We start from the raw sequence: 9,424 nt of genomic DNA, 5'->3' as shown, positions 1-9,424 counted from the left end.
TATCGACATTTTAGTGTGTCTGTTTATGTGGTCCTTATAGTTATATCATTTACATAACACTGTATCTTTAACTTAAGCATTTACATGACACTAAAATTTAGTAATTATTAAATAAGCTTTTCATCCTAGTTGAACAATAAGGATCTATTAGTATCCAACGCTGTATGTAAGGCCTATGTGTATGCATGTATGTACGTCTGTGTGTTTGTAAATTATCATCTCATGTAGATCTATAGGCCTACATTTATCAAACAATACAGAATAAGCTAAATGACCTACTGGCTTAGAACTTCACGTCAAAGCTAACTTTGCCTGGAATGATACGGCTTCGAACAAAAGTCAAATTTGTAATTCAAACCAAGAAAAAAAAATGATGCTATGAGATATGGTCTGACACTTGGCACTTCCTTCAGGCCAGACGAAACATGGACTTCTGTTCTACCTGTTAGAGAATCCCCTTGGGCCAAAGAATTTTTTCCACTCCACATCAGAAGAAAAAAAAGGAAAAGTTATTTATAGAACATTATTGATTGAGGAACTTTTTTTTTTTGTTGAAAGTTTGGCGTCTTTACAAGAAAATATTTTTTGAAGTGGGAGCTGGAAAGGTTGCCAAGTTTGATGTTAATTGGCCGCAGTCAGAACCTGGAGAGTGTGAAATAATCGTTAAACGTGAAGTCAAGCGCTTTCCTGACAAACTGAGAAGTGCCTCACGTCCCATGAAAGTGAACGAGAAGCAGCACCCCGATTGTTTCATTAACTACGCGTCATACGTCAAAACAATCGTGCTAATAAACACTGGTTCTCAGTCTACCGACCAGTTGCTGGTGCACTACAGATGTAGCCTACACTTTAGTGTGGCATTATTATTAACACAATACATCGTTTCTGTGGCCTACGGGTTAACGAAGGTGTCATGTGGTCAGCACAGCGACCAACCGCCTTTACTTTTTTCACTACTAATGTCCGGTACCTATTAGAGCTGGGTGGACTCCGAGGCGCCCACAGAACCCGAAATTAAAAATCACAGGATTCGAACCCGGGACCTGCGTTTCGAAAGACAAGCGCTTTACCGCTCAGCCTTTGTGTAGCATGATAGTGTTCTAGAGGTATGAATGAGTTGCTAATAATTATGATTTTTCTGAACGCTTAAAATAGCGCCTGGGTGGTTGTCTGGTTGTGTGATAGGCGCTCTGGACTGTCGTCTCGATGGTCCCAGGTTCGAACTCTGTCCGTTGATGCCCCCCCCCCCTGTCGTCCTGCGTGTGGTTGTTTGAAGTTTGTAACTTCTTAAATTCAGGCTAAAAATATCAAAGCCTACATTTTTACACACATTTCTAAACAATTAGAAGAGATGGACTGACTCATAGTGTAGCTTGTGTACATCTGCAAAAACACAAACTCTCTTTGTAATCTTATCAGTTAGACTTTCAAAACTATTTTTAAAAAAACTTAGTGATTATTATTCTATTCTTATTATTCTATTATTATTCCTTTTTAGAATTAGGATATAAACAAAAATTTACCATATGACTTTGTCTAACAGAAAAAATGAAACTTACGTCTATTTATACAGTTATTTTTAGTTACCTAGTAATATAAAATATATTCAACTAACACGTACATTCATCATAATGCAGCCATGTGATTTTTCGCTTATGAACATAGCATTATTTAGGAGAAATCAGGCATACCCATTAGGAGAAAAACGACCCCTTTACAGAAAAATTTAAGAAACTAGAACAGACACAAAATAGACAGTGACATTCATAACAAAATAATATTCAAAATTGATTAGAGTAACACCTTTTTAAGTAATCATTTAAAGTTTAAAATTACTACAATTTTTTTTCAACAATTATTTTGTGTATGAAATTGTGTATCGGAAAATGCCTGGTACTTGAAATAAGCTAGTCCTAAAAAAACAACACAGATCTTGGGTAAAATACTCATCAAATAAAGTACTGTAAATGTGTAGTTTTACGCGCTAGTTTCAGGTCTTTTCTTTTTATAGCCTCTATCGGGTTTGATCACAACTACCCGTATTTTTGCGCAGAATTTTTTTCTCTATCAGGCACACTTAAAATTATAGCCATAGACATAAATAAATATAGACTGGAAGTAGGAAGTTATTTTTATTTGGGGGAAGTCAAATATGTTTTATGTACTATATCTATGTGAAAAAAAAATGGCGGCGATTGAGCTATAAATTCTAGGACTAACATTTCAGCCAATATATACCTTTGATCTTTAGTTTTGAAAAGTACAAAACTGCCATATTCCCAATATTTTGTCTTTGTTTTATAATCATAGACATAGGCAAATATATATAGGTTTGTGATGTGGATCTACAAACTTATCTTTTCCCAAATATTTCCGATAATAATTTGTTCTTTATCGTCCAGTCTATATATATATATGTCTATGATTATAGCATAATAATGTCAGTTTAATTGAAAGAGAGAACTGAAAAATGCAAAGATATATAAGAAAAAAAGCCACTTCCGGCCCAATACTTATTAATCAAAGAAACGAAACGGACTATGACTAGTCCAACAAACCCTATTGTCATATTAACATCATCTTCCAAAAAAAAAATGCTGATATTATTCCATTCTTGAAATTAAACATTGGAAAGAGATGGACACTGTGAGGCTGCTAAATGACGACACATATCTAGTACTTTAATACATTTACGTTAGCTATATCTCAGCGTAAATAAGGTTGAAACTAGGCTACATATGCAGACTTCACATATCCTGGTAATTTGAAATCCATGTTTGAACTAAATCCTTTGTGGCGTAAGGTATCCAGTATACATTTTCCTTCATCTCTCGGGGAGTATTAGAAAGGGGGGGGGGTAATTTCTGTGAGGTGAAAAAAATCATGATAATGGAGCATTATGGATTTCGAGTTCCTGAAGATACCGTACGTAAAATTATCACACTCTCATATCTGTCTTCTTAATATATATAATTCTCTTCTTCCCAAATCAAATCAAATTCCCTCAACAGTTTGGACGAGAAGAAGAAGTAAAGGAAAGATCACTCTCTTATTTCTGCGGATAGAGTTATCCCACGAACTTTACGAGCCTTGCGTGTATTGAAGTCATACAGTGTATCGTGAAAATTTTATTTCCTACACAGATCACGCTCAATAGCTACAATCAACAAATAATTCATTCGGTTTACGAGAATTGTTGAACTAAAGTAATTCTTCATTAGTTTGAGGCGCGAGAAGCTTCTTTCACCAGATTACACAATTACGGCTAATGCATAATGCCGTTTTTATTTAACGCCCGTAGGATTGGATTGAATGACACCCCAAAATGACAATTTTTGTGTATATATTTCATGAGATTTGTATGAGTTTTCAAAAGATTTTTACTAATTTCCGGAGATTTCCATGACTTTTTCATATATTTTGCAATTTCCTGAGATTTCCAGGAGCTCCTGGTAAATCAAGCGGCCGCGAGAAATCTGTTATGAGTTATAAAATGGTTTAATTTAATAATTTACACATAGAATTAGCGCGGGTCCTATGACAGTGTGGTTGCTGTGTCCTATGGCCGGCCCTGCAATATAGCGGCGTATGCTACGCCGCAGGTCAACTAGTATTTTTGTAATATCCTTGAGGGCAACTCGGATCACTTCTTATGTTACAGCACCTTGAAACTGGTTTGATATCATTGTAACAAAAGCACTGAAAACTCAACACATCAGACATTAAACATGATATTAATAAAGTACAGGAATAGAGTAGTTCTAGGTTTTAAAAACACAAGTCATAAAACTGAATTAATACTAATTATTTTATCTGTCTTTTGAAAGCAGACATGATAAAAGGATATCATGGATAGATCTAGTCCAAGTTATTTAAAATCAAACCAAACACACGAGTTTTAATATTCACACAAGTGAACAATGGAAATAGTTAATGTGTGCATCGTCAAGTCGTAGTGTGTAGACCCTAACCAGAAGCAGTGAAACCTCTGCTCTGTTCAGGTCAGGATATTTGTTTGAAATAAGTGCTACTGTCAAAGTGACACAGATTCCACGCAAGTTAGTAAAACATGCCAAGCAGTGTTAGTGAACTCTTCGGTGGTCTGGGGTAGTTAATGCTAGTCAACTCAAACAATCCAACACGTGTGGCTGTATGGAATTGCCAGGACCACAGCGAATTATTTTCCAAAACACTGAGTTTACATAGAAAGTCAAAAACACTTTTCTTACATACGACACTCAAAAACACTGTTTTGTGATATTAATATACACAAAGTATAGGTAATGAGACAGTATTGTATCCAGAGTGTAAGTCTCTAATTAACATGCATGATTAAAACATGGATTTGCGTTTGACGTAATTATCTTATCTTTTGAAGTAACCGCTGTAATATATAACATGAGATAGATCATATTCCTGACATTGTTTTTTTGTTTAGCTTTTAGGGGAAAAAAATAACACAGAAGATGAAAATGGAAAACAAAATATGACCATGAACTTGATAACTAATGATAACAGCAGACGCTGGTTTAAATACTATATGAATCAACTGTGCTGTTAAGTGTGTACAGGTCATGTACTTCAAGACAAGTAGATATGTTATTTCCAGTATGTGATGAGATGTACATGTCAGTATGAAACCACGATCTTGCTTCGATCAAGACTTAGGTCATGCCGCGCCATTTGGCGAATTGGGTGACAAGAGATGTTTTGAGATTCTCCATGAATGTCCGTTGACATGTTATATGGCGACGTCCTTGTTTGCGCTTTCACCCTCCATGTTATTGCTATCTTTGGGGCGCGCGCCTCATTCTGTACGAGAACATGCCCCGCAAACCTCATTCGACGTTTGGTCCCAACCTCGCTAAGAGGTCGACTCCCAGTTTGGTAAAGGATTTCTCTGTTGGTGTCCCGATCTCTGCCACTTAAAAATCCGTCTTAGCCGTTGCCGAGTCTCTATTTAGCCTCTTTATGCATCTGATGTGTCGAAAGGAACGGCTATTGCCTATACAGTTTTGGATCCGCTTCGTCGAAAGTTTCTTAGCAACATAGACATTTGTGAGATTTGTTTTTGAGAATAAAAACTGCAAAGTCATCAATTGTACGTTAACATATTTAGAAAAGATATATATACATATATAATCCTTGCTAAAATATACATATGAAGGTATAGAGCATAACAGCATATTATATATTCAGGTCATCATTTCATTTTTTTTATAAAAGCTTTCTCCCTTATTTATGATTTTAGCATAAAATAAATTCATTACCATTATACAAGATTGGAAAGAAAGATAACTATTGTATTTCATTCGTTTGTTTTAAACGGCCTCGGTGTCAAAACAGACCTGTATGTAATAAATTATACTCTTTGTTATTATTGCAAAGCTTATATCAACTTACGCTGTCTACCTGTCTGGTAAAAGAGAAGAAATAGCGAGACTTATGCCCAATGTTATTATTGGAATACTGTTGGTTTTTATTTTTTTTTATCTCATTTGGGGCCATCAAATTCTTTTCCCCTAGGGCCTCCAATTATCTAAGGCCGGCACTGCTCCCACAACCAATCTCGGATCAAGCTAAAACTTCAGTTATTTTTTTATTTTTTTTTACCTAGCAATGCAAGAATCCATATAAAAAAATATTTCATTATTTTGTTTGGTAATAAAGGGAAAGAAATTGTACTTGACTAATGTGGTAGTATAAGTTGAATTAGCTCCTTTTATACTTTGCTGGTCGCCACTTTAAAGTTTGAAGCTAACAATAGATAACTATAAAGCCTTCTATTTTATAAGCGATTCGCTAGCAATGTGGTTAGTGCATTGGCTTGAAGAGGCCGAGGTGGCTTTAGTCAACGATTCGAATTCAGGCCATTCACCTTTTTTTTTTTTAATAAATGCATTTAAAAAGCGATCACCCAGATGCACCATTCTTTCTCCATCTACCGGGACTCTACCCCTTTCCAACTGGTCCAGACAATTATTAAGTGATAGGAACATAGCGTATTTAGAAAGCTAGGCCTAACAGCCTAACAGCATGGAATAGAGCTAAGCAAAAAAACAGTTGGTAAAATGCTTGTAATCGCACAGATTTATTATTGTTAGTCTATATCAGTTTCCCAAACTGTGTTCCGCGAGTCCTGAATAGGTGTTTCACGAACTGCTGGAATAATTAACTAGTAGGCGACTATGTGAATTCATGTCTCTTAAAAAAAGCAAAATGTTCCGCTAAATACTCAGAATATGCGAAGTGTTCCGCTAAATACTCAGAATATGCGAAGTGTTTTGCTAAATACTCAGAATATGCGAAGTGTTCCGCTAAATACTCAGAATATGCGAAGTGTTCTAATAAATACTCAGAATATGCGAAGTGTTCCGCTAAATACTCAGAATATGCGAAGTGTTCCGCTAAATACTCAGAATATGCGAAGTGTTCCGCTAAATACTCAGAATATGCAAAGTGTTACGTTAAGGAAATTGTTTGGGAACCACTGGTCTAGATCTATAACAAATTTAATTGCATGACTGATCCAGAGCATATTGATTGATACTTCACTTAATAAAAGCTTTTTTTGTTTAAAGTGTATGTTACATCTGTAGTGGGGAGGACATAATATACGGGTCGGCTCAACTTGACCAAGCACCGGTCAGCAAAGGGTCAAGTTGACCTCTGCCCCGGTAGCTGAGATTTGAATTCCTTTTCCTGCTGGCATCCTCGATTGAAACTTGCTGCTACGCACCTACTCCAATACCACCTTGTCTGATCCTGCTGTGTTTGTCCTAAGTTCATTGTTTTGACCAAGGCTGCAGGTAAACACATTTTTACTGTTTCGTGTACATCACATATTCTTGTTTATTTTTTATATATATCATATTGCTACCCAGGTTTTGTCCTCATTGTCGGACTACCTTTGTTCTATTTAATTGTCATAGTTTTTGTAAGAAAAGGTAAGAGCGAAGCTCTTCAATGTATGTAAGTTTTCTATAGAACTATTTGATTTATTTTTTATTAATTACTTTGTCATTTATTTTATTAATGTTTGGTGGTGTTCCATATCTCTCTTATGTTCATAAAAGAGATGATTGGTTCACACTGTAAGATTTTCTTTTTTGTTTTTGCTTGATCTAGTATTTATACCTGATGTTGTGTTTACATTTTTTTTTACAAATTGGTCTGTTCATTTAGACCATATAATTATGTTTATTTTAAGCTCATTAATAATCATGTTGTATGTTTGCCTTTGGCAGGTTTTTTGTGTACATTAAACTTATAATAAGCCTCCTGACTTGCTTCGTCATTTTGGTTGTCGTAGTCTGTGCTGAACCCACCACAGAATCTTTTGGTGTCAGAAGTGGGATCCGAAGAAAGAGTCTACCAGACCTCCCTGTCAGACGATAAGTGGAGCCTTCGGAACTTTCCAATCAAGTCAGAAGCTGACAAGTACTATTTTATTTTATATTGTACCATTTGAGATATTCCAGTGTTTTTTTCTACTTTCAGGGTAGTTAAGTTAGTTATTTTTTTAAATATATAATTGTATTAAGTTAGAGTATAATTGTATTAAGTAAAAAAAACCTGCAGTCAATGGAGAAGAACAGGATGAAACACAATGCAGTGGATTGGGGTGAGGTCGATCCGTTGAGTGGCGAAGGGGAGCCAGAGGAAGCAGGAGTGAACCAAACAGAAGTCGCCACCCTCCGGGCACAGTTAGAGGCACTGAAAATGGCCTGCCAACGGCCTCTCATATTGTCGGAACCGACAAAGCGGATACGGCAGTTCAGTGGTAGGGGCACCGCTGATGGACCAACGGCTGAAGAGTTTGCAAGGGAAGTAAGGGAAGCCTGGGAGCTTAGGCCTTACTCTACCAAAGAGAAGGTGGCCGTGATAATGAACAATATCAGCGGCCCCGCCAGAAAAGAACTCGACCTGCAAACCCCAAGGACAAAGAGCGACCCGGAAGCCTTGTTGGAAACCCTCCTTGAGGCGTTCGCCCAGACTATGCCAGTGCGAGAAGCAGAGGTGGTCTTCCTGGGATCACGTCAACGCAGAGGAGAGTCCCTTCGAGACTTCTCGCACAGGCTCTTCAGCGAACACTCGGTGGCGGTAAGCCAACAAAGGCGGGAGAGAGTTGAGTGCTTCAGCGAGGCAAGGCTGAGGGACCAATTCGTTCATGGGCTGAACGACTCTGCACTACGTAGGGAACTGCTGAGACTGGTGGAGGAGGAACCAGCAATAACATTCATTGCAATTAGAAACCAAGCCTTCAAATGGGAAAGCCAGGATCAAGGAAACTCCCAACCACAAAACCAGTGGTGCGAACTGGTAAGTTCCCAGCTGACCAAGTTTGGAGAGCAATTGGAAGCATTGAGGAGCTCCCAGCAAAACTACACACGGACTGGCCAACCTCGCAACCAAGGAAGGACGACAAACCAGGGACAGTGGTCAACTAATCGCCCAATGGCATCTGTAAACAGCCGTACCACAACACCAGCAATGAATCGCCAAACAGCTCCTGCAGGACTTGTCTGGACACAGACCGACAGGGGATTTTTTCCATATACCTCCGACGGGGTTCCGGTCTGTACCAAGTGTTGGGAGCCAGGTCACATTGCTCGCCGCTGTGGAAATCACCCAAACTCCAGCCCCCTGGCATGAGGAGTCAAGTGCTGGGAGGGGCTGTTCAAGACTCAATTAGTCATATCAAGGAGAATGTCATTGGCACCTGTCCTATTACAGTCACAGTCATCGGAAATGTAAGAGTCACGTGCTTGCTAGACACTGGGTCACAGGTATCTCTGCTCACAGAGTCATTTTTTAATGAACACTTTCGATCCCAAGGCCATGCGCTACAGTGCGTGGACAATTGGTTCCAATTGACCGCAGCTAATGGGCTGGCTATACCATACGTTGGTTACTTTGAAGCAGATGTACAGCTAATGGATAAAGTTATAAGAAACCGAGGTTTCTTGGTGACCAAAGATCAAAACTCCCCCGGATGGAAGCGTCACAAAGACGAAGTCCCTGGGACATTAGGAATGAACGTGCTAGGTGCAGAGGGCCTGGGAGTGCTTGTCTCCAAAATAGCTGTTAAAACTTCAAGCAAACCCCAAAAGCAAGTATGGGGTAGAGCTCGACTTGCTCTCAAAGGTAAATTGTTGCTGCCAGCAGAATCTAAGAAAGTAATCCAATTGAGGGGATGCCCGAGGGACTACAGTGGTGACCTACTCTTAGAACTATCCCAGTCTGTCCCAAGGGCACTGGTTGTTCCTCGAGCGATTGTTAAGTCTACAAATGGCATCTGTCAAGCTGAAATTATCAACCTCTCAAGGGAAAATCTTGTTCTCTCTGAATCCATGGTTCTTGGCACATTTACAAGTTTTGACTGGCCAACGCCTAAGGCTGCCAACTTCCTCAAGGTATCAGC

This window comes from Biomphalaria glabrata, chromosome 8 (genome assembly GCF_947242115.1).
Source record: "Biomphalaria glabrata chromosome 8, xgBioGlab47.1, whole genome shotgun sequence".
Lineage (NCBI taxonomy): Eukaryota > Metazoa > Mollusca > Gastropoda > Planorbidae > Biomphalaria > Biomphalaria glabrata.
Note: the sequence above shows the minus strand (reverse complement) of the source record.